This window comes from Schistocerca gregaria, chromosome 6 (assembly GCF_023897955.1).
Source record: "Schistocerca gregaria isolate iqSchGreg1 chromosome 6, iqSchGreg1.2, whole genome shotgun sequence".
Classification (NCBI taxonomy): Eukaryota; Metazoa; Arthropoda; class Insecta; order Orthoptera; family Acrididae; genus Schistocerca; species Schistocerca gregaria.
The window spans coordinates 262,039,996-262,062,864 of NC_064925.1; the positions used below are offsets into that span (position 1 = coordinate 262,039,996).

At 42.4% G+C, this 22,869-nt stretch overlaps 1 protein-coding gene and 1 non-coding gene across 6 annotated transcripts in view; both read right to left on the reverse strand.

The window, feature by feature from the left end:
• Positions 1–22,869, reverse strand: part of LOC126279011 (protein FAM110B) — a 1,155,794-nt gene that overhangs the window by 395,688 nt on the left and 737,237 nt on the right. The window lies entirely within an intron of this gene.
• LOC126279752 (U6 spliceosomal RNA) lies at positions 4,994–5,102 on the reverse strand. The gene has a single exon (XR_007551208.1). It is a non-coding gene; the product is annotated as a U6 spliceosomal RNA (small nuclear RNA).

Here is a 22,869-nt window from a genome sequence, read left to right on the forward strand (position 1 = left end):
TTTATTCCTTTTGTACGGGAGGCTACTAGGCGATTCACCCCCAGTAGCATCTTTCTTAGTCTTTGGCTGATTCATGGTGATAGTCGTTGCATGCCTGCAACCCCTTCCTTTAGTAAATTGGACCCCATTTGTTAATATGGCGATCGTTCCTAAAATTCCTTTTCTCCTGCTATCGTGACTTGTTATGAACGTACGTTGGGCCAGGCTGCTGAACTCGAATCTTTCTTCCCCCACCCCCATTTGGTTGTATTATTGTTCAATTTTCAACTGTTTAATAAATGGGTCCTTTAATCTTACGTTCTCTCTTTCATTACGTGAAATCAGCCCTAGTGCAACAGAATAATGCAGAACTACAACGGTTGCTATAAGGTGGTGCAGGTCTCGCGCCATTAACGATAGGATAAAGATACAATATCGCGCGCCTTGCACGACCATTTGGCGCATGGCACCGATAATGGCAATGATCATTTCCAATGATTCCCCACTGATAAATTGGAAGTCGTTCACGGCTCAGTGTGAGTACGTGAGCACTAAATCCACTTGATGTGGTGGAAGTAGTGGCCTCTGTTTTACCTTGCCGGTTTAGACAAAATATCAAAAGTCACAACCCCTACAGCAAGGAATAGTAACCTGAAAATAACGAACCACCGCTTTTACACTCGAGCGGGACTCGAACCCGGAACCTTTGCCTTAAGAGGCCAGAGCTCTACCTACTTTTTTCCTTCTTCGAAATCAAAAGTTCTTCCACTCGTAAAACAGTGATACAATTTCTACTTGTAAAAATTAAAATTTATGTCGTACGATCAAAAAACACTTCTTGGCTTTTCTGTCGTCTATATCTGTTCTTCAGCAAGAAAAAAAGTAAAGAGAAGATTTTGGTTCAAATGGTTCATATGACTCTGAGCACAATGGGACTTAACATCTGAGGTCATCAGTCCCCTAGAACTTAGAACCAAATTAACCTAAGGAAATCACACACATCCATGCCCAAGGCAGGATTCGAACCTGCGACCGTAGCGGTCACGCGGTTCCAGACTGAAGCGTCTAGAACCGCTCGGCCACACTGTCCGGCTAAAGTGAAGATTTTGTAGTCTTTAAAAAATGCAATATGCTATTGGCAAAATTGAATAGTTTCTTTGGAAATCAAAAGTTTCTGCTTGAGGGAAGAAAGAAAATGTTGACTTTCTAAGGAGCTGACTCCCCTGCCCTTTATTTTCTAACCAAAAGCTCTGTTGAATAGGACAACGGCCTTACCGCAGTGTATACACCGGTTCCCTGAAGTTAAAAGCTGTCAGGCGTGGCCGGTACTTGGATGGGTGACCATCCCGGCCGCCGTGCGCTGTTGCCATTTTTCGGGGTGCACTCACAAGGGAACCTCCCCATGGCACCCCCCTCAGATTTAGTTATAAGTTGGCACAGTGGATATGCCTTGAAAAACTGAACACAGATCAATCGAGAAGAAAGGAAGAAGTTGTGTGCAACTATGAAAAAAATAAGCAAAATATACACTCTGAGTAGTCCATGCGCAAGATAGGCAACATCAAGGATACTGTAAGCTCAGGAGCACCCTGGCTAGCGTGAGCAGCTGCCGAACGAGAGGTCCTTGGTTCAAGTCTTCCCTCGAGTGAAAAGTCTACTTTCTTTATTTTCGCAAAGTTATGATGTGTCCGTTTGTTTATTGACGGCCAGTTCACTGTAATAAGTTTAGTGTCTTTGTTTTGCGACCGCACCGCAAAACCGTGCGATTAGTAGACGAAAAGATGTGCCTCTCTAATGGGAACCGAAAACATTTGATCGCAAGGTCATAGGTCAACCGATTCCTCGACTGGAAAACACGTCTGATATATTCTATACGACACTGATGACACATGTGCGTCACATGACAGGAATATGTTGCGACCCACCAAACTTGTAGACTTGGGGAATGGGTAAAAAGAATCTTCTACCTTGCCCGATTTAGGTTTTCTTGTGGATGTGATAATCACTCCCAAAAAAGTGATGAAAACATAAGAGTTTGTCACATAAACTGCAACAAATGAATGCAACAGCTTCACAGTCGCACAGTCTTCCCTGTGCTCTGTCAAAACATATGTTTTTAACGTTTTCAAATTAATCCGTGTGTAGACCGTCAAATCCTGCATATTTCCAAGCAAATCTGAACATGTCCTGGAATTTTGGAGAGCGAAATTGATTATGTGTTCCCATTCTACGGCGCAGTTACCTCGCATCGGACGGACGGACGGACAGATAATAATTGTCTAAATCGGACGGACGGACGGACAGATAATAATTGTCTAAAAATAAAAATTAAACTTTTCACTCGAGGGAAGACTTGAACCAAGGACCTCTCGTTCCGCAGCTGCTCACGCTAACCACTTTTTTTTTACATAAAAACATTTATTAAAAAAACTATGTTACACATTCCATATACATATTAAGTTCATGTACTAACAATGGACACTTGTTATACATAAAGTTATTTAAACAAAAACAATTTGATCATTTCAGTTATGCTGATGTTAAAGAAAAAAAAAGAGGATTGTGTTACTCCCTGAATTATCAGAAGGAATTAAGTTAAACATCAATAAAGTTGTTTTAAAGACATTTAAACTTCAACATGTAGAAATAAAATCTACACTTTAAATTACATGACCTCCAATCTATACAGAAGCATAAATACTTCTTTATGATGGATATCATCAAGTTGGTGGGATAATTTTAAACATAAAACAATGTAGTAATCATATTAAACAATTTCTGAAATACTTGAGAATAACGGAAAGGAGATATACAGGGTGTTACAAAAAGGTACGGCCAAACTTTCAGGAAACATTCCTCACACACAAATAACGAAAATATGTGATGTGGCCATGTGTCCGGAAACGCTTAATTTCCATGTTAGAGCTCATTTTAGTTTCGTCGGTATGTACTGTACTTCCTCGATTCACCGCCAGTTGGCCCAATTGAAGGAAGATAATGTTGACTTCGGTGCTTGTGTTGACATGCGACTCATTGCTCTACAGTACTAGCATCAAGCACATCAGTACGTAGCATCAACAGGTTAGTGTTCATCACGAACGTGGTTTTCCAGTCAGTGCAATGTTTACAAATGCGGAGTTGGAAGATGCCCATTTAATGTATGGATTAGCACGGGGAAATAGCCGTGGCGCGGTACGTTTGTATCGAGACAGATTTCCAGAACGAAGGTGTCTCGACAGGAAGACGTTCGAAGCAATGGATCGCCGTCTTAGAGAGCACGGAACATTCCAGCCTATGACTCGCGACTGGGGAAGACCTAGAACGACGAGGACACCTGCAATGGACGAGGCAATTCTTCGTGCAGTTGACGATAACCCTAATGTCAGCGTCAGAGAAGCTGCTGCTGTACAAGGTAACGTTGACCACGTCACTGTATGGAGAGTGCTACGGGAGAACCAGTTGTTTCCGTACCATGTACAGCGTGTCCAGGCACTATCAGCAGCTGATCGCTCCACGGGTATACTTCTGTGAATGGTTCATCCAACAATGTGTCAATCCTCATTTCAGTGCAAATGTTCTCTTTACGGATGAGACTTCATTCCAACTTGATCAAATTGTAAATTTTCACAACCAACATGTGTGGGCTGACGAGAATCCGCACGCAATTGTGCAATCACGTCATCAACACAGATTTTCTGTGAATGTTTGGGCAGGCATTGTTGGTGATGTCTTGATGGGCCCCATGTTCTTCCACCTACGCTCAATGGATCACGTTACAATGATTTCATACGGGATACTCTACCTGTGCTTCTGGAACATGTGCCTTTACAAGCACGACACAACATTTGGTTCATGCACGATGGAGTTCCTGCACATTTCAGTCGAAGTGTTCGTACGCTTCTCAATAACAGGTTCGTTGACCGACGGACTGGTAGAATCGGACCAATTTCATGGCCTCCACTCTCTCCCGACATCAACCCTCTTGACTTTCATGTATGGGGGCATTTGAAAGCTCTTGTCTACGCAACCCCGGTAGCAAATGTAGAGACTCTTCGTGCTCGTATTGTGGACGGCTGTGATACTATACGCCATTCTCCAGGGCTGCATCAACGATTCCATGCGACGGAGGGTGGATGCATGTATCCTCGCTAACGGAGGACATTTTGAACATTTCCTGTGACAAAGTGTTTGAAGTCACGCCGGTACGTTCTGTTGCTGTGTGTTTCCATTCCATGATTAATGTGATTTGAAGAGAAGTAATAAAATGAGCTCTAACATGGAAAGTAAGCGTTTCCGGACACGTGCCCACATAACATATTTTCTTTCTTTGTCTGTGAGGAATGTTTCCTTTTTGTAACACCCTGTATAATACTCCTGAGCTCACACTATACTTGATGTTGCCTATCTTGCGCATTGACTACTCAGATTGTATATTTTACTTATTTTTTTCATAGTTCCACACAACTTCTTCCTGTTGTCTCGATTGATCTGTGATCAGTTTTTCAAGGCCTAGCCACTGTGCCAACTTATAACTAAATCTGAGGGGGTTGCGATGGGGAGGTTCCCTTGTCAGCCTCGAGATGTCACTTGAGGAGCTACTCGACCAGGAGAGCGGTGTGCTGAGCACACGCCCCTCCTATCCGCAACCTCAGCTAAGGACGGCACGGCGGTCGGATGGTCCCTATGGGCCACTTATGGCCTGAAGACGGAGTGCTTCTTTTCAATAGCATGTATCGGTATGATAGTACAGCAATAACAATCTGCCGAAGTTATCTTTGTACTTCATGCAATACAGCAGTTCCTTGTGCTCCACTGTCGGGTAGTGCAGTAATCTTCAAGGCGCATTTCGGTTTTCTTGTTAATTCAGTAGTAGTTAGAACTGGCTACGAGCCAGAGAAATGCATTGTTTTTCATTCTCGGATAAAAGAACTCGTCCGGGGACAGAAAGCATTTGTAACAGTGCGTGGATTGTGAAGTACACGTTGTGATTGTTACTTTTTGTTCCTCCTTTGTCGAAAACGTGGAACACTTCACGATTTTGCACGTAATTCTTGCTCAGGGGACATACTAATTTTCACTGTATCATTTGAATTTTACTGTATATACCGCCGAGGCGAGGACATCGACTGAGCTATCCAATCACGACTTAAGACCCGTCTCCAGAGCTGCAAGTCGCCCAGTTAGCGTCCAATTGAAAGAGTTGCACCAGTACCACACTTTTTTTCAGCTTTAGTTCGGCCAGGACCTCATTTCGTACCTTACAAAGTTCATTCTGGAAAGCATCCCCTCAGGCAGTGACTAAGCCATGTCTCCACAATCTCCTTTCCTCCAGGAGTGCTTGTCCTACAAGGCATGCAGCAGAACTTCTACGAAGTTTGTAAAGTAGGAAAGAGATAACGACGGAAGTAAAGTTATGAGGGTGGTATGTGAGTCGTGCTCGGACTGCTCATTCGGTAGAGCACTTGCCTGCGAAAGGCAGAGATCCCGAGTTCGAGACGCGGACCGGCAGACAGTTTTAATCTTCCAGTAAGTTCAAACTACGAATACGTTTAACTCCGGAATAAATTATTAAAGGATGGGACTTACTGTAGACCTTCATCGGTACTACTTTACTGACCATTTTTAAAATTTATTACGTATGAGCAAACAAATCCTGGCTTTTCTGTCGATCTATATCTGTTCTTGAGCAAGGAAAAGAGCAAAGTGAAGATTTTTTAGCCCTTAAAAAATGCAGTACGCAGTTGCGTGTGTTAGTCGACGCATTTCTATTGTCCAATATGGCAGCGTACATAGAGTGAACGAAGGGCTAATGTAGTAATATGAAAGGGCGTTTAGCCACTTGGATCCGTGTTGGAGCTCTCTGATGAAGGAATATAAACCAGAGAGAGAGAGAGAGAGAGAGAGAGAGAGAGAGAGAGAGAGAGAGGGAGGGAGGGAGGGAGGGAGGGAGAAACCACAAACAAACCAAAAAGAAAGGAATGTAAAGTTGATATATCATAATAATTTGACGGAAACACAGAAAATGTGATCTTTTAACTTACTCAAAACAAAAATTTACGGAAGTGTACATTTACAAAAACAAAACGTTTGTAATGATAATAAGGAACCCCTGACGGGCTCTTACCGTATGAATGTGATATCAGCCCAGTTCGTTGCCATTTTTGCGTAGCGCAGCACTCACCTGAAACAAGAAAAAACAAAGGTTTTACTTCATATGCTATAATGATGTTATGTATACATATATCGCGATATTTACAATTATTTGTGAAAGTATCCGCCCTTATTTGTATGTTCTTCTTTTGTGTAAGTGCATAAAGAAACAAGATACGCCGCGCTGTAGCCGCGAGGTCTGGGCATCTTGTTAAGGTTCGTGCGGCTTCCCCCGTCGGAGGTTCGAGTGCTCCCTCGGGCATGGGTGTGTGTGTGTGTGCGTTGCCCTTAGCGTAAGTTAATATAACTTGAATTAAGTAGTGTATAAGCCTAGGGACCGATGAACTTAGCAGTTTAGTCCCATAGGAACTTACCACAAATTTCGAAACACGATACATGTTTTTGAGGAACTCACGTCGCAATTTCCACTTTTGCGTCTTACAGGATGTATTGTTAATGGTGCTGGTATATCTTCAGCCACTGCTGATGTTCACATCTTTCCATATCTGGGGCTAAACGAATATCGTTTATGAATTCTCCACGCGCGCGGGTGTGTGTGTGTGTGTGTGTGTGTGTGTGTGTGTGTGTGTGTGTGTGTGTGCGTGCGTGTGTGTTAGTTTATTTTTTGGAATACCACCTTTAATCTATCAAATAGTGTGCTACTGCGTAGTGTAGTTTTCCATCTGTTAATACCTTCTACACGTGGAAGTTTTTATATTGTTTTTGCTATGGCCTAGGACTGTATTTTAGCACTTTTAAATCTGTGTCTATTTTAGTTCGACGGTTGTTGTGGGCTATTAAGTGTTCAGCAAATGTGGTACGGTAGGTTCTGAATATTTTCTCTTAACTTCCTGCACGTTCACCCTGCGTTATTTGAGCGTCAACAGCTGAACAGCTGCATATAACTGGGTATATACCTGATATATTGAATCTGCCTGTGGGAATTTCCTCTGTGTTCTGTTCGATTCCACTGTTTCTTTAAAATGTTGTCCATTCTATGAACTATTTTGTTATTGTAGTTGAGTATGTGCGATTTTGTTGTGTGTGAGGCGTCTTGCTCTGTTGTGTTCCGGTGTAGTCATTGTGTGTTATGTTTCTCTGTGTAGTTGTGCAAGGTCTTTTATTCGCGTAGCATGTTCATTCTCTGTTCGTCTGCATATTATACGGTTTAGTTTACAGTTAATGAGGGAGCATAAATCTATTGCTTGCTAGTTTGTGTGTCAATGTGTGGTTAGATTGACTGTAAACATTATGGATTATAATTGTGGGTTTGCTCTGTATTGCAAAATTATGTTTGTTGTTGGCTCTTTGTATGGTGAGTTATAGAAAATTTCGCACTTTCTTTGTTCCTGTTTCTAATATTAAATGAATTTTAGGGTGTTAATAGTTTATTTCGACATATAGCTATTTCAGGAAGCTATGTGGTTTGTAAATTAGGCACATTATCTCATCGATACAATGATACCAATATATAACTTAGTATTTTTGTTAAGGCGCTCAGTCCGGAACCGCGCGACTGCTGCGGTCGCAGGTTCGAATCCTGCCTCGGGCATGGATGTGTGTGATGTCCTTAGGTTAGTTAGGTTTAAGTAGTTCTAAGTTCTAGGGGACTGATGACCACAGCAGTTAAGTCCCATAGTGCTCAGAGCCATTTGAACCATTTGAACCAAGTATTTTTGTTATACGTCTAAATACCTTGTTTTCTAAGACGCTTATGAATGTATTAGCTATGAGACCACTACTTGGTGAGCTCGTTTGCAGTGTTGTGAACGCAAAGTAGTTTTGTGCAGTTACATATTGCTGCATACGCGGCCTGTTTCTTTAGATTGTGTGTCTCGTGTGTTGTCTTGCTGTCTTAGTCTTCTTGCAACGAAGCTGATTGTTTCATCTATTGGAATGAAGTATAAATTGATGTGACATCAAACGATACAGTGATTGCCATGTCTGGACTCTCTGTGGTCTTGATCGAACTTAATGACTGGTCTTCTGGGAATATTTTGTTGGTGTACTTTTGGTAAGGAATTCAGAGTATGTCTTTGGATTTTTCTGTCTTTCTTATCCAGCCTTTGGTAAATATTTTTCATGTTTTTAAATGTTTGTTGAATGTTTCTCTAGTATCCTGGAACTGGGTCACTTGTCATCTTGGCGATGACGTTACCCTCCAAAAACAGTAATGTTTTGTAGATGTAGTCTTTTCATTCATGATCACAATTACGTTGACTTTTTCCACTTCGTCAGTTTGGCTTTGAGCTGTTTTATTTTTTGCCTTCGCTTCTTAGACGTAATATCTTTGCATGTTCTACTTTCGGAGATTAATTGTGGTTTTGTGAGTTTTAATGATTTGTGTTCTTTCTGCAGTTAATAATTCTCTTGTCAGGTTTACATTAAAATTTGGTTTGTTGTTTTTGTTTTGTTTTTTATATATTTTTTTAGATTTTGTTGTAAGGGATTCTATTGTTTATGTTACTTTTGTGTCCATGTTGTGTTTTGGTCCTCTATCAAGAAAACACTTCTCTGGTTTCGGTAGATTTACTTCAGCTTAATGATTTTGTTGCGGAAAATATTTTTGAATTTGGTGTTGTTTACATATCTGAGGGTTTTTTCCTTTTGTTTCTCGTGTTTTCTTATAGTACTTCTTATCTGTGTGCACCTTTACTCTTTCTGTTATTTGCTCAAAGTAAGCGATAATTTTGACTTGATAGGCCAATTCGGGATGTGCTTTTTTACAGTTAAGTGTAAACCAACTGTTTTTTAGCATATACACTCCTGGAAATGGAAAAAAGAACACATTGACACCGGTGTGTCAGACCCACCATACTTGCTCCGGACACTGCGAGAGGGCTGTACAAGCAATGATCACACGCACGGCACAGCGCACACACCAGGAACCGCGGTGTTGGCCGTCGAATGGCGCTAGCTGCGCAGCATTTGTGCACCGCCGCCGTCAGTGTCAGCCAGTTTGCCGTGGCATACGGAGCTCCATCGCAGTCTTTAACACTGGTAGCATGCCGCGACAGCGTGGACGTGAACCGTATGTGCAGTTGACGGACTTTGAGCGAGGGCGTATAGTGCGCATGCGTGAGGCCGGGTGGACGTACCGCCGAATTGCTCAACACGTGGGACGTGAGGTCTCCACAGTACATCGATGTTGTCGCCAGTGGTCGGCGGTAGGGGCACGTGCCCGTCGAACTGGGACTGGGCCGCAGCGTCGCACGGATGCACGCCAAGACCGTAGGATCCTACGAACTGCCGTAGGGGACCGCACCGCCACTTCCCAGCAAATTAGGGACACTGTTGCTCCTGGGGTATCGGCGAGGACCATTCGCAACCGTCTCCATGAAGCTGGGCTACGGTCCCGCACACCGTTAGGCCGTCTTCCGCTCACGCCCCAACATCGTGCAGCCCGCCTCCAGTGGTGTCGCGACAGGCGTGAATGGAGGGGCGAATGGAGACGTGTCGTCTTCAGCGATGAGAGTCGCTTCTGCCTTGGTGCCAATGATGGTCGTATGCGTGTTTGGCGCCGTGCCGGTGAGCGCCACAATCAGGACTGCATACGACCAAGGCACACAGGGCCAACACCCGGCATCATGGTGTGGGGAGCGATCTCCTACACTGGCCGTACACCTCTGGTGATCGTCGAGGGGACACTGAATAGTGCACGGTACATCCAAACCGTCATCGAACCCATCATTCTACCATTCCTAGACCGGTAAGGGAACTTGCTGTTCCAACAGGACAATGCACGTCCGCATGTATCCCATGCCACCCAACGTGCTCTAGAAGGTGTAAGTCAACTACCCTGGCCAGCAAGATCTCCGGATCTGTCCCCCATTGAGCATGTTTGGGACTGGATGAAGCGTCGTCTCACGCGGTCTGCACGTCCAGCACGAACGCTGGTCCAACTGAGGCGCCAGGTGGAAATGGCATGGCAAGCCGTTCCACAGGACTACATCCAGCATCTCTACGATCGTCTCCATGGGAGAATAGCAGCCTGCATTGCTGCGAAAGGTGAATATACACTGTACTAGTGCCGACATTGTGCATGCTCTGTTGCCTGTGTCTATGTGCCTGTGGTTCTGTCAGTGTGATCATGTGATGTATCTGACCCCAGGAATGTGTCAATAAAGTCTCCCCTTCCTGGGACAATAAATTCACGGTGTTCTTATTTCAATTTCCAGGAGTGTATTTCCTAAATTACTTGTTTTTGCCACAATATATCGACCTTTCTTTTTACTTTTCTGTGGATGTCATGCTATTCGGAGTTACATTATGGCCAGACAACTTTCAATTATGTTGATGATTGTCTTTTGATGTTTCGACAGGGTTTTCCCGTATTTGTTACTGAGATTTCTCCAGAATGCCTGGCTATGCGATTAAGCGAGGAAATAATCACTGTTCGGTTTTGTAGCTCTAACAGTAGCTGTATCTGTGTATTAAATTACGAAGATTCAGGTCCCACTTATTATACAAGTGTTTATAAACAATAGTTGTTCGCCTAATGGACACACCTGAATTTCCATAATTTAGTCAGAAAACACAGCTACTGATAGAGCTTAAAACCAACTCAAATGAATTTAGAAAAATGACATTCAAAAAGAATGATACAACTGCTTCTGTGTATCCCAATGGAATTTTTAGGGTGGCGCAAAGTCCACTGCCTGTAATATCACGATATTACTTTGACACTCGGTCATACAAAAGAGGTTGCGTGACAGATAGGGTATTTCCAGGAATAGAATGCATCTCCATTTACCTTCGCTTAAACCTGCATCTTTCGGTTCGTGCTTAAGTCGACTGAGCAAGCTGTTGTAGAGCTTTTGATTCGTCTCAAATAAATTCCAACGAGCCTGGAGTGGAGGAAAGTAGAATATTTGGGAGTAAATTACCAATTCAGGCATTTACCTGGCAAAAAAAAAATCCTGAAAACCTTAGTTGGCATAGTTTTTCTGCAATGGCACTTTCTTGCTTTCTAGTTCTTTTACTAACGTGTAACTGTCTTAGAAAATCAAGTATTATTTGAAAATGAAAGATAGATTTCGCACATTTTATTCATCGGAGACAAAGAGATTGTCATGAGTACCCAAGAGAAATGTGATACGACCTCTGTTGTTCTTTATATACATAAACAATTTGATGCACTGGATGAGCAGCAATCTGCGACTGTTTCCTGAATACACTGCAGTGGCCGAGAAGTGTCGTCTTTGAGTAATGTAGAACGATACACGTTGACTTCCATAGAATTTCTCTGTGGTGTGAAAAATAGCAGCTTGCTCTTAATGTGGGAAACGTAAGCCGATGCAGGTGAGTAGTAAAAACAATCATGTAATGTTCGAATACAGCACTAGTGTTCTGCCCCTTGACAAGTCACGCTGATTACATATCCACGCGTAACGTAAGCTCGTTTGTAGGAAATAAGAATGCACATCTACAATTTATTGGGAGAATTCTAGGAAAGTGTAGCTCGCCTGTAAAGGAGTCCATGCACAGAATACTTGTACGACACATTCTTGTGTACTGCTCGAGTGTGTGGACCCACGCCAGATCGGATTAAAGGTAAACATCGAAGCAAATTGGAGAAAAGAGAACCACTTGCATGAATATCAAGAGCTCAGATGGAAACCCTGTTCTAAGCAAAGAAGGGAAAGCAAATATGTGGACCGAGTATACAGAGGGTCTATGCAAGGGCGATGTACTTGAGGACAATATTATAGAAATGGAAGAAAATGTAGATGAAGATGAAATAGGAGATATGATACTGCGTGAAGAGTTTGACAGAGCACTGAAAGACCTGAGTTGAAACGAGGCCCCGGGAGTAGACAACATTCCATTAGAACTACTGACGGCCTTGGGAGAGCCAGTCCTGACAAAACTCTACCATCTGGTGAGCAAGATGTATGAGACAGGCGAAATACCCTCAGACTTCAAGAAAAATATAATAATTCCAATCCCAGAGAAAGTAGGTGTTGAAAGATATGAAAATTACCGAACTATCAGTTTAATAAGCCACGGCTGCAAAATACTGACACGAATTCTTTACAGGGGAATGGAAAAACTGGTTGAAGCCGACCTCGGGGAAGATCAGTTAGGATTCCGTAGAAATGTTGGAACACGTGAGGCAATACTGACCCTACGACTTATCTCAGAAAATAGATTAAGGAAAGTGAAACCTACGTTTCTAGCATATGTAGACTTAGAGAAAGCTTTTGACAATGTTGACTGGAATACTCTCTTTCAAATTCTGAAGGTGTCAAGGGTAACATATAAGGAGCGAAAGGCTATTTACAATTTGTACAGAAACCAGATTACAGTTATAAGAGTCGAGGGACATGAAAGGGAAGCAGTGGTTGGGAAGGAAGTGAGAGAGGGTTGTAGCCTATCCCCGATATTATTCTATCTGTATATTGAGCAAGCAGTATAGGAAACAAAAGAATAATTTGAAATAGGAATTGAGATCCATGGAGAAGAAATAAAAACTCTGAGGTTCGCCGATGACCTGGAAGAGCAGCTGAACGGAATGGACAGTGCCTTGAAATGAGGATGTAAGATGAGCATCGACAAAAGCAAAACGAGGATACTGGAATGTAGTCGAATTAAATCGGGTGATGCTGAGGGTATTAGATTAGGAAATGAGACGCTTAAAGTAGTAAATGAGTTTTGCTATTTGGGGAGCACAATAACTGATAATGGTCGAAGTAGAGGGGATATAAAATGTAGACTGGCAATGGCAGAGAAAGCGTTTCTGAGGAAGAGAAATTTCTTAACATCGAGTATAGATTTGAGTGTCAGGAAGTTGTTTCTAAAAGTATTTGTATGGATTGTAGCCATGTATGGAAGTGAAACGTGGACGATAAATAGTTTAGACAAGAAGAGAATAGAAACTTTCGAAATGTGGTGCTACAGAAGAATGCTGAAGATTAGATGGGTAGATCACATAACTAAAGAGGAGGTATTGAAAAGAATTGGAGAGAAGAGAAATTTGTGGCACAACTTGACGGTTGGTAGGGAATATTCTGAAGCACCGAGAGATCACCAATTTGGTACTGGAGGGCAGCGTGGAGGGTAAAAGTTGTAGAGGGAGACCAAGGGATGAATACACCAAAGAGATTCAGAAGGATATAGGTTGCAGTAGGTACTGGGAGATGAAGAAGCTTGCACGGATAGAGTAGCATGGAGAGATGCATCAAACCAGTCTCTGGACTGAAGACCACAACAACATCCAAGTAGATTCAGAGGCATTTTGCTAGATTTGTTACTGAAAGCTTCCATCTACACACGAGTATTACAGAAAGTCTCCGTAAATTCAAATGTGAAACTCCAGAGGGAAGAAGAGGTTCTTTGCGCGAAACAGTACGCAGAAAGTTTAGAAAACTGGCATTTGCGACAGTCTGCAAAACGAGTTCTACTGCCGCCAACATCCATATCGCGCAAGGACAGCGAAGACAAGATAAGAGAATGGGGGCTCGTTTTCAACCACGTAGACAGTCGTTTCTCCCTCGCCCGATTTGCGTCTGTAACAGATAACGGAATAATTAGCTGTGGAACAGCGGACCTTTTTGCGTGGCTATTTGTGAAGTATGTACGGAGATGCAGGTGCAGAAAATAGCAAGATGCTGTGTGGGATAGAACATAAACGAAGGCACAAGGAGTTTCCATAAGCCTCGGCTAAACACCGGGAGGGGAGATGGAAGCTGACGGTCGACATAAGAGCCCCCAGTCAGACAACACATCACTCCGTCACCGACACCCCAAACCCTCAGCTCCTCTCTAGTCGGCCGAGAGTAAGATACACTTGGATTGCGTCGCAGTTGCTGGCTAACTGGTAGGAGACCGCTTTTGCTACCATATTCCCTGCAGATTATTTTTTCCATAATAGCTTCAGAGCCGAGTTGTATTGTGTGTATAACTGGATACACTTTGTCCAGAGTTAGCATTTTCACCCTTTTCTTTCTAATGTAACTTCCATTATCCACTGGGCAGCAACTTCCTTACCCAATAAAAGCGAAGCTGCACATGCCATGCAAAATACATGAAAGAAAATAAGAATAATCCTCTGAGTTATAGATCCATATCACCGACATCGATGTGGAGGAGGATATTGGTGTTTAACGTCCCGTCCACAACGAGGTCATTAGACACGGAGCCCTAGCTCGCATTAGGGAACGGTAGTTAAGGATATCGGTCGAGTCCTTTCAGAGGAACCATCCCGGCATTTGCCTGGAGCGATTTAGGGAAATCACTGAAAACCTAAATGAGGATGGTTGGACGCTGCTTTGAACAGTTAGGGGCAACGGGCGAGTTGTAGCGCCCTGGAAACAGAGAAGTTCAGTGTTGGCTTCCATCTCTCGGCTTGCTCGGCAAGGCGTGGCTCGTTAGCAAGCACATGGTGCCGAACGTTAGCTCAGCAACAGGGGTCCAGCGACCGCGTGGCTGGGAATTCCACGTTGACGCTGTGACGAGGACTGTGCTTTGAAGGAGATTTGTATGCCGAGAGTGCCAAAGATGGCGGACTTTGTGCAACCACCATGCAGACATTTCACAGTTCGTATAGTAATTAATAGTGACCAGAGGAATTATGACACCTTAAAAAGAAACATGTACATTACCATTATTTGCACGACGATTTTGATGGTTGAATCAGATTTTCAATATCTTTATTAGTTTAAAGTTTAGGATCTGACTGTAAATTATACAAGTAACAAACAGCAGCGAATTTCCAAAATCTAAACGGCTCATCCGATTTCGTCGATCGGCGTTTCTATAGAAAGCTATTAGTGTAAACCTAAATTGGTATGAATTACAGGAATGTAACTTGAATAGTACATGACACCGCCCGAGTTTGTTATATAACCTATCAGGCCTTGTAACAACACTAAACACGAACAACAGTAATACACTCTCAAGGCCGTTCTACCTGTCACCCATCATTTATATCCCCGCCGATGGTGTGCACGTGTACGAAGCTACATTGACATTAATCATGTCTTCTGGATTCTTCCCTTCTTTGTATAGCAGTGTAACTGTAGTAACAGTATCATCATGATGGCGTGTTCTCTAAACGCCATTACGCCGTTATTCCAAATAAATAAATAAATAAAAAATAAATAAAAAATAAAAAAATATGGTTGTTGGCTGTGGATCCAAGCATAAAGAAAACAACTTCGATACTAATGGTCTTATCTATTTACAAGCTTAGCGCCCTCTGCTCCGCTCGCGTATACTGTACGACCTGCAGAGATTTTTTTTGTTTTTATTTAATCGCATTTCTTGTGCTATTCACAAATTGCAACACTTTCTGAGCTTTTCACGCTGAGTGAGGCCATATAAACATGATCTGTTTCCGAATGTACTTCTGATCAAAAGACGATTCTGGTAGATGGAGTTTAAAGCTTTTGTTAATTATGTCTTATGCGTTCTCGTGGAGGAATTTTCATAGCAACTTTCATCCCCTAACAAATATTTCATTTTATTTAACCGAGAAGTAAAACACCAATTTTCATAAATTAAGCTTTAAATTTTTTTAATTTAATGAAATATTTTCTTAAAAATTTTCAGCCCCTATTGCACTCCCTTCAGGGTTGAATTTCCAGAAACACTCATATACGTATTTTCTTATTTCTAACCCTGAAGTTAGGTATCAATTGTCATACTTGTAGCCTTAAAAATCCGTTAGTAGTCCTTTAGTAATCATGTTGCAAAAACTTTGACCCACTATTTTAACCCCTTAGTAGTTAAATTTCCAAAAATACTGAAGAACATATTTTTTATTTCTAACAGAGAAACCAAATACCAGTTTTCGTAGTTCTAGGTTCAAAATACCCTTGATAGAGACGTACTTTCAAAAAGCATTTCATCCCTTTTTTTACCCCCTTAGGAGTGGAATTTAGGACAGTCTATTCTCAAACGATGCCTATAGCATAAGATTCACACTGACTCCAAAGTTAAAGTTTCTGTCGTTAGCGGTTTGCGCTGGCGATGATGAGTCAGTAAATCCGTCTGACCCTATTTTACCCTATTAGGGACGGAATTTTCAAAAACAGTGACATGCTTATGTTTTATAGCAGAGAAGTCAAATACAAATTTTCATAGATTTAGGTTCAAAAATGTTTTCAAAATGAAATATTTCCATAAAAACTTTCATCTCCATTTCACCCCCATACGAGTTTAATTTCCAAAAACAACGAAACATTTTTTTTTATTTCCAAGGGAGAAGCCAAATTTAGTTCTTCACAATTTAGCTTTAAAAATGCTTTGATAATAAAATATTTTCACAAAAATCTCATCCCCTATTACACCCCCTAACGGTTTCAGTTTACAAAACGCTGAAACATTTTTTTTTTTGTGCCCAAGAAGTCAAATATCAATGTTCATAGATATAACTGTAAAAATACTTTGGTAAATCTTTGTTGTTGTGGTCTACACTCCTGAGACTGGTTTGATGCAGCTCTCCATGCTACTCTATCCTGTGCAAGCTTCTTCATCTCCCAGTACCTACTGCAACCTGCATCCTTCAGAATCTGCTTAGTGTATTCATCTCTTGGTCTCCATCTACGATTTTTACCCTCCACGCTGCCCTCCAATACTAAATTGGTGACATTTTGATGCCTCAGAACGTATTCTACCAACCGATCCCTTCTTCTAGTCAAGTTCTGCCACAAACTCCTCTTCTCCAAAATTCCATTGAATACCTCGTAATTAGTCATGCGATCTACCCATCTAATCTTCAGCATTCTTCTGTAGCACTACATTTCGATAGCTTCTATTCTCTTCTTGTCCAAACTATTTATCGTCCATGTTTCACTTCCATACATGGCTACACTAGATACAAATACTTTCAGAAACGACTTCCTGACACTTAAATCTCGATGTTAACAAATTTCTCTTCTTCAGAAACGCTTTCCTTGCCATTGCCAGTCTACATTTTATATCCTCTCTACTCCGATCATCATCAGTTATTTTGCTCCCCAAATAGCAAAACTCGTTTCCTACTTTAAGTGTCTCATTTCCCAATATACTTTCCTCAGCGTAAGCGGACTTAATTCGTCTACATTCCATTATCCTCGTTTTGCTTTTGTTGATGTTCATCTTATATCCTCCTTTCAAGACACTGTCTTCCAAGTCCTTTGCTGTCTCTGACAATTACAATGTCATCGGCGAACCTCAAAATTTTTATTTCCTCTGCATGGATTTTAATTACAACCCCGAATTTTTCTTTTGTTTCTTTTACTGCTTGCTCAATATACAGATTGAATAACATCGGGCATAGGCTACAGCCCTGTCTCACTCCCTTTCCAACCACTGCTTCCCTTTCATGTCCCTCGACTCTTATAACTGCCACCTGGTTTCTGTACAAATTGTAAATAGCCTTTCGCTCCCGGTATTTTACGCCGCCACCTCCAGAATTCGAAAGAAAGTATTCCAGTCAACATTGTCAGTAGCTTAGTAAATCTTTAATGATGATATATTTTCAATAAAAGCTTCACCCACTATTCACCCTAAAATTTCCAAAAATGCTGAAACTTGTATTTCTTTATTTGTGGCCGAAAAACCAAATAATAATTTTTATAGGTCTCACTTCAAAATTGTCTTAATGTAGATAGTGGTAAAAAACTTCAACTTCTATTTCACACCCTTAGCGTTGAAATTTCAAACTGTACCTTCTTAGCCGACGCCTACAGTGTACGATCCACACCTTCTCCAAGTTCCAAGTTTCTATCCTTAGCGGTCTGGATTGAGAGATGGTGAGTCAATAAGTGAGGACACTGCCTTTGGATATAGACATGTCAGTATTTCCTTACTTATGGGAACTGAATTTAAATCCACGTTGACCATGTTGTAGGTTTAACGTTCCGAGAGTTCGCCCAGTTTTAAAAACGTTTTCACTCCGCGCTTACATTTGTTACACTACAGACAGTTTTGCCGCTCGGTGACGATGTTCGACTTCCGTCTGATCTATATGGCGTGCCATGTAGGCAAGTATGCAGAGAACAAGAACGAAAGAAAGAAAGAAAGAACGGGGAAAGCACTTCTGGAAGAGTACACGTCGGAAGCACCGGAGGCTAAAATTTGCGCCGCTGCTCTGCCGGAAGAGAATAGTTTCCAGAGCGCCAAATAGAGCAGAATAACGAGCACCGCTGCGACTTAACTCAGCCCCGGGGCTCAATTCTGAAATCCGCCATAAAAAAAAGAAGAGGTGTGGGGGCGCCTCCTTTGACGGCAAGCGCCAAGCGAGGAGCTTCCTCGGAAAAATGAACGTGAAAAGCGGACGACTTTTGAAACGTGGTTCCATAGAAGGCCAAGAATAAGCGGAACTGGCAGGTGCTACATGGAGAAAGAGGGACGACGTTCCTTCGAAAAGCGTCAAAGGTCTTTGTAACAGGTAGGCTTCAGTCCCTGCGCTACAGTATTCTGTTGTCAATGGAAACCTGCCCGAATAGCTGCAAGCCACGTGGGTACTTATTAAGTTCCTTCTGCTAGAAGTTGACTAGAAATAATATACCTCGTAAGGCTTATCCTTCATTAGTTTGTAAAGTGAGCACATCCCCGGGTAGCTCTGATGTCACCTCACATTTTTATTGTCACACCATTTTTTTTGCTTTTCCCCCGTAAATTAATGTCTGAGTTAACCAATCAAAGCTGTGTCCCTTTTATTTCATTATTTGGTTACAAAAGTACCGTGAAAAAATGAAGCGGTTAGAAAAGACTATCACGTGAGAAATTATTTTTTTTCTTGTGCACCCTGGAGTTGTGTTGATGTCACCAGAGCATGCTCCAGGGTCGCCAGTAGAGTATTCGGAAGGTCACAGAGGGAACACAGGCAAGGCTGAAGTGGCAACAGTGGATGGCGTGTGATTACGGTCGGAAGTGAGTGCGCAGAACTGACAAAAATTAACTCTTATAAAAATCATGTTGAGGGACCAAGAAAGACGAGAGTATCACGAATCAGTAACAGGCAAAGTACTGTGTTCATCTGGGTGCCCAGCGAACTGTGTACCCGTGATTGATAACATGTTACAATCACTTCTAGCTGCTGCCGAGAATCAAACAGTAACAATAATTTTTAACTCAAAACAAATAAAATTATGGGTTTCTTATTTAAGATAATTATCTCCCCAGAAATATCACTTCAAGAATTTCCAGCTGGTTCAGCATTCGCCGCCATGATAAACGTATCATAGCACATTATTGGCATGTACCGGTAACATCACTTGGAGAACAGGTCAAGTTACACGTTCAACATGAGAACAAAGATATTCAGTATTCCAGAATAGAAACTGCATATCGCACATTCTTTTACCAATATTACACAATCAAAGTTAAAAACGATCCCTCCTTTTGGTCTAGTTGTGGTTGAAATGACTCTGAGCACTATGGGACTTAACATCTGAGGTCATCAGTCCCCTAGAACTTAGAACTAGTTAAACCTAACTAACCTAAGGACATCACACACACCCATGACCGAGGCAGGATTCGAGCCTGCGAGCATAGCGGTCGCGCGGTTCCAGCCTGAAGCGCCTAGAACCGCTCGGCCACATCGGATGGCGGTGTATTTGTGTCATATAAATATCTACTCTCCCAAATTCGATTCAGTTCCTACTCATTATTTACGTGACCTACCCCTACATTAGAGATGCATGTCGTACATCTACATCTACATCCATATTCCGCAAGCCACCTGACGGTTTGTGGCGGATGGTACCTTGAGTACCTCTGTCGTTTCTCCCTTCTATTCCAGTCTCGTTCGTGGAAAGAAAGATTGTCGTTATGCCTCTGATTTTATCCTCATGGTCTCTTCGCGAGATATACGTTGGAGGGAGCAACATGCTGCTTGACTCCTCGGTGAAGGTATTTTCTCGATACTTCAACAAAACCCCGTACCGAGCTACAGGGCGTCTGTCTTGCAGAGTCTTCCACTGGAGTTTATCTATTATCTCCGTAACGCTTTCGCTATTACTAAATCATCCTGTAACGAAGCGCGCTGCTCTCCGTTGGAACCTCTCCATCTCTTTTACGAGGGTAATCTCAAAAGTAAGGTCTCTTTTTTTTTATAAGTACATAGACCTGTTTATTTCTACAATGGTTTACATCAGTATACAGCTTGAACATTTAACTATTTTCCGACATATTCACCATTCTGTCGATGCATTTTTGTTGACGCTATGGCAGTTTTTGTATGCCCTTGTCATATCAGCTCGCCGCCATACTGTTTAGAAACTTATGAACCTCTTCTTTCTCCTCGTCGTCGGAGCTGGATCGCTTTCCGGCCAAATGTTCTTTTAACCTAGGGAACAGTTGAGAGTCAAATGGTTCAAATGGCTCTGAGCACTATGGGACTCAGCTGCTGTGGTCATTAGTCCCCTAGAACTTAGAACTAGTTGAACCTAACTAACCTAAGGACATCACACACATCCATGCCCGAGGCAGGATTCGAACCTGCGACCGTAGCAGTCGCACGGTTCTGGACTGCGCGCCTAGAACCGTGAGACCACCGCGGCCGGCAGTTGATAGTCATTGGGTGCCAACTCAGGACTATAGGGTGGGTGGGTGGGTGATTATGTTCCACTGAAACTGTAGCAGTAGAGCAACGGTTTGCCGAACGTGTGTGGGCGAGCGTTGTCATGGAGAATGTGTACGTCCTTGCTCAACATTCCTCTTCTCCGGTTCTGAATTGTCCGTTTGAGTTTCTTCAGTGTCACAGTACCTGCCAGAGTTAATTGTGGTGACAGCGATTCATCTCCATAACTTTCTGAACAGCATGGCGGCGAGCTGGTATGACATGGGCATACAAAAACTGTCACAGCGTCTACAAAAATGCACCGACAGAAATGGTGATTATGTCAAAAAATAACTAAATGTTCAAGCTTTAAACTGATGTAAACCGCTGTAGAAATAAACAGCTCTATGTACTTATAAAAAAAATATGAGACCTTACTTTCGGGATTATCCTCGTATCAACCCTATCTGGTACGGATCCCACACCGGTGAGCAGTATTCAAGCAGTGGGCGACAAGTGTACTGTAACCTACTTCCTTTGTTTTCGGACTGCTTTTCCTTAGGATTCTTCCAATGAATACATCATGTGTACCCATTGCGACCATAAATATTTCAAATGAATCACTGTCTTGTATCCTTCCGATCTTCGACTTCTGCTACCAGTTACCCATGGCGTTCGCAGTCAATCCTTATAGGTGCCACATCTCTGCTAGATGTTTGTCGAAAGGTTTCCGTTACACTCTGTACATGTTTTTCAGTGCTAACTTCATGTTCCGTTACTGCAGCGGAACTATAACCCCTAAAGTAGTAGTGGCTTCAAGGTAAATGATAACAGCCAAACAGTTGCAGGATAGAGATTGATTAAAATCCTTGACCACGGTTTCGGTATATCTAAATATACTTTCATCAGTAGCAAAAATACACTAAAATCACATCCTGCAGTGGAGATACATAAAAGTACAGGCGAAGTACTGATGTTATGCCGTGTTCTCATAGACCTTCTCTTCATAATTATGTTGCATAAATGGAGCTAATGTTTTAACTATTGACAACGCCTTTGGCACGACTGTTTTATCTATCTCCACTACAGGATGTGATTTTAGTGTATTTTTGCTTCTGATGAAGGTATTGTGGTGTCACCGCCAGACCCCACACCTCTAGGTTGTAGCCTTTAAATCGGCACAGGTCCGTTAGTATACGTCGGAACCGCGTGTCACCACTATCAGTGATTGCAGACCGAGCGCCGCCACACGGCAGGTCTAGTTTAGAGATAGTCCCTAGCACTCGCCCCAGCTGTACAGCCGACTTTGCTAGCGATGGTTAACTGTCTACATACGCTCTCATTTGCAGAGACGACAGTTTAGCATAGCCTTCAGCTACGTTATTTGCTACGACCTAGCAAGGCGCCATATTCAGTTACTAACAGATAATATTGTGAACCATGTACCGTCAAGAGCGACGTTTATCATTAATGGATTAAAGTTAAGTATCAAACTAATTACGTCCGCTTTCTGAATTCTAATTCCTTGTCATGTTCCACACCTCACGTCAGTATAGTTCTTCCCTCCTCACACCAGCCTGCGTGAGTTAAAACGCGTGCACTTCGGCTCCCACTCGTAACACGGTGTTGGCTCTTCTGCCAACACAACAGGTATGTTTAGATATACCGAAACCGTGGTCAAGGATTTCAATAAATCTTTATCCTGCAACTGTTTGGCTGTTATCTTTTACCGTGAAGATTTTCAACAGTTGCTGTTTCAGCATGTTTAAAATCTTGTAACAGTGGCAGTTTCCGGAGTATAACAGAAAGTGTAAAATCCTTGGCTTGCCAGTAGTTCCGCTATGACATCACCTACAATAAAAGTACTGTTAGACGCTTTACTTCGAACATACACTTACTTCCGTTAATTAGAGATTTTATGTTAAACTAGCACTTTTAGGAAAGACTGTATTGCTAGTGAGAAAATTGTTAGAAGCTATTGAGTAACAAGCAAATAGAGCACAACGAGGCGAAAGCGAGCTACGAAATACAGGATGTGAAAGGGGAGGGGGCGTGATAAACGCGGAGCCCCGTTAATTATTCGGGGAGAGCGCGTTTACGACACACACTTTGCAGATGGCAGTGACGGAGAAACTTAGCGCTCATGAGCGCCGCTTTGACAGGCGGCAGAGTAATTAACAGTACAACGCGGCCGGTAATTGAAAGCGAAGGTGCACCTCAGACGGCCGATACACAACGCCGCGGCTCCA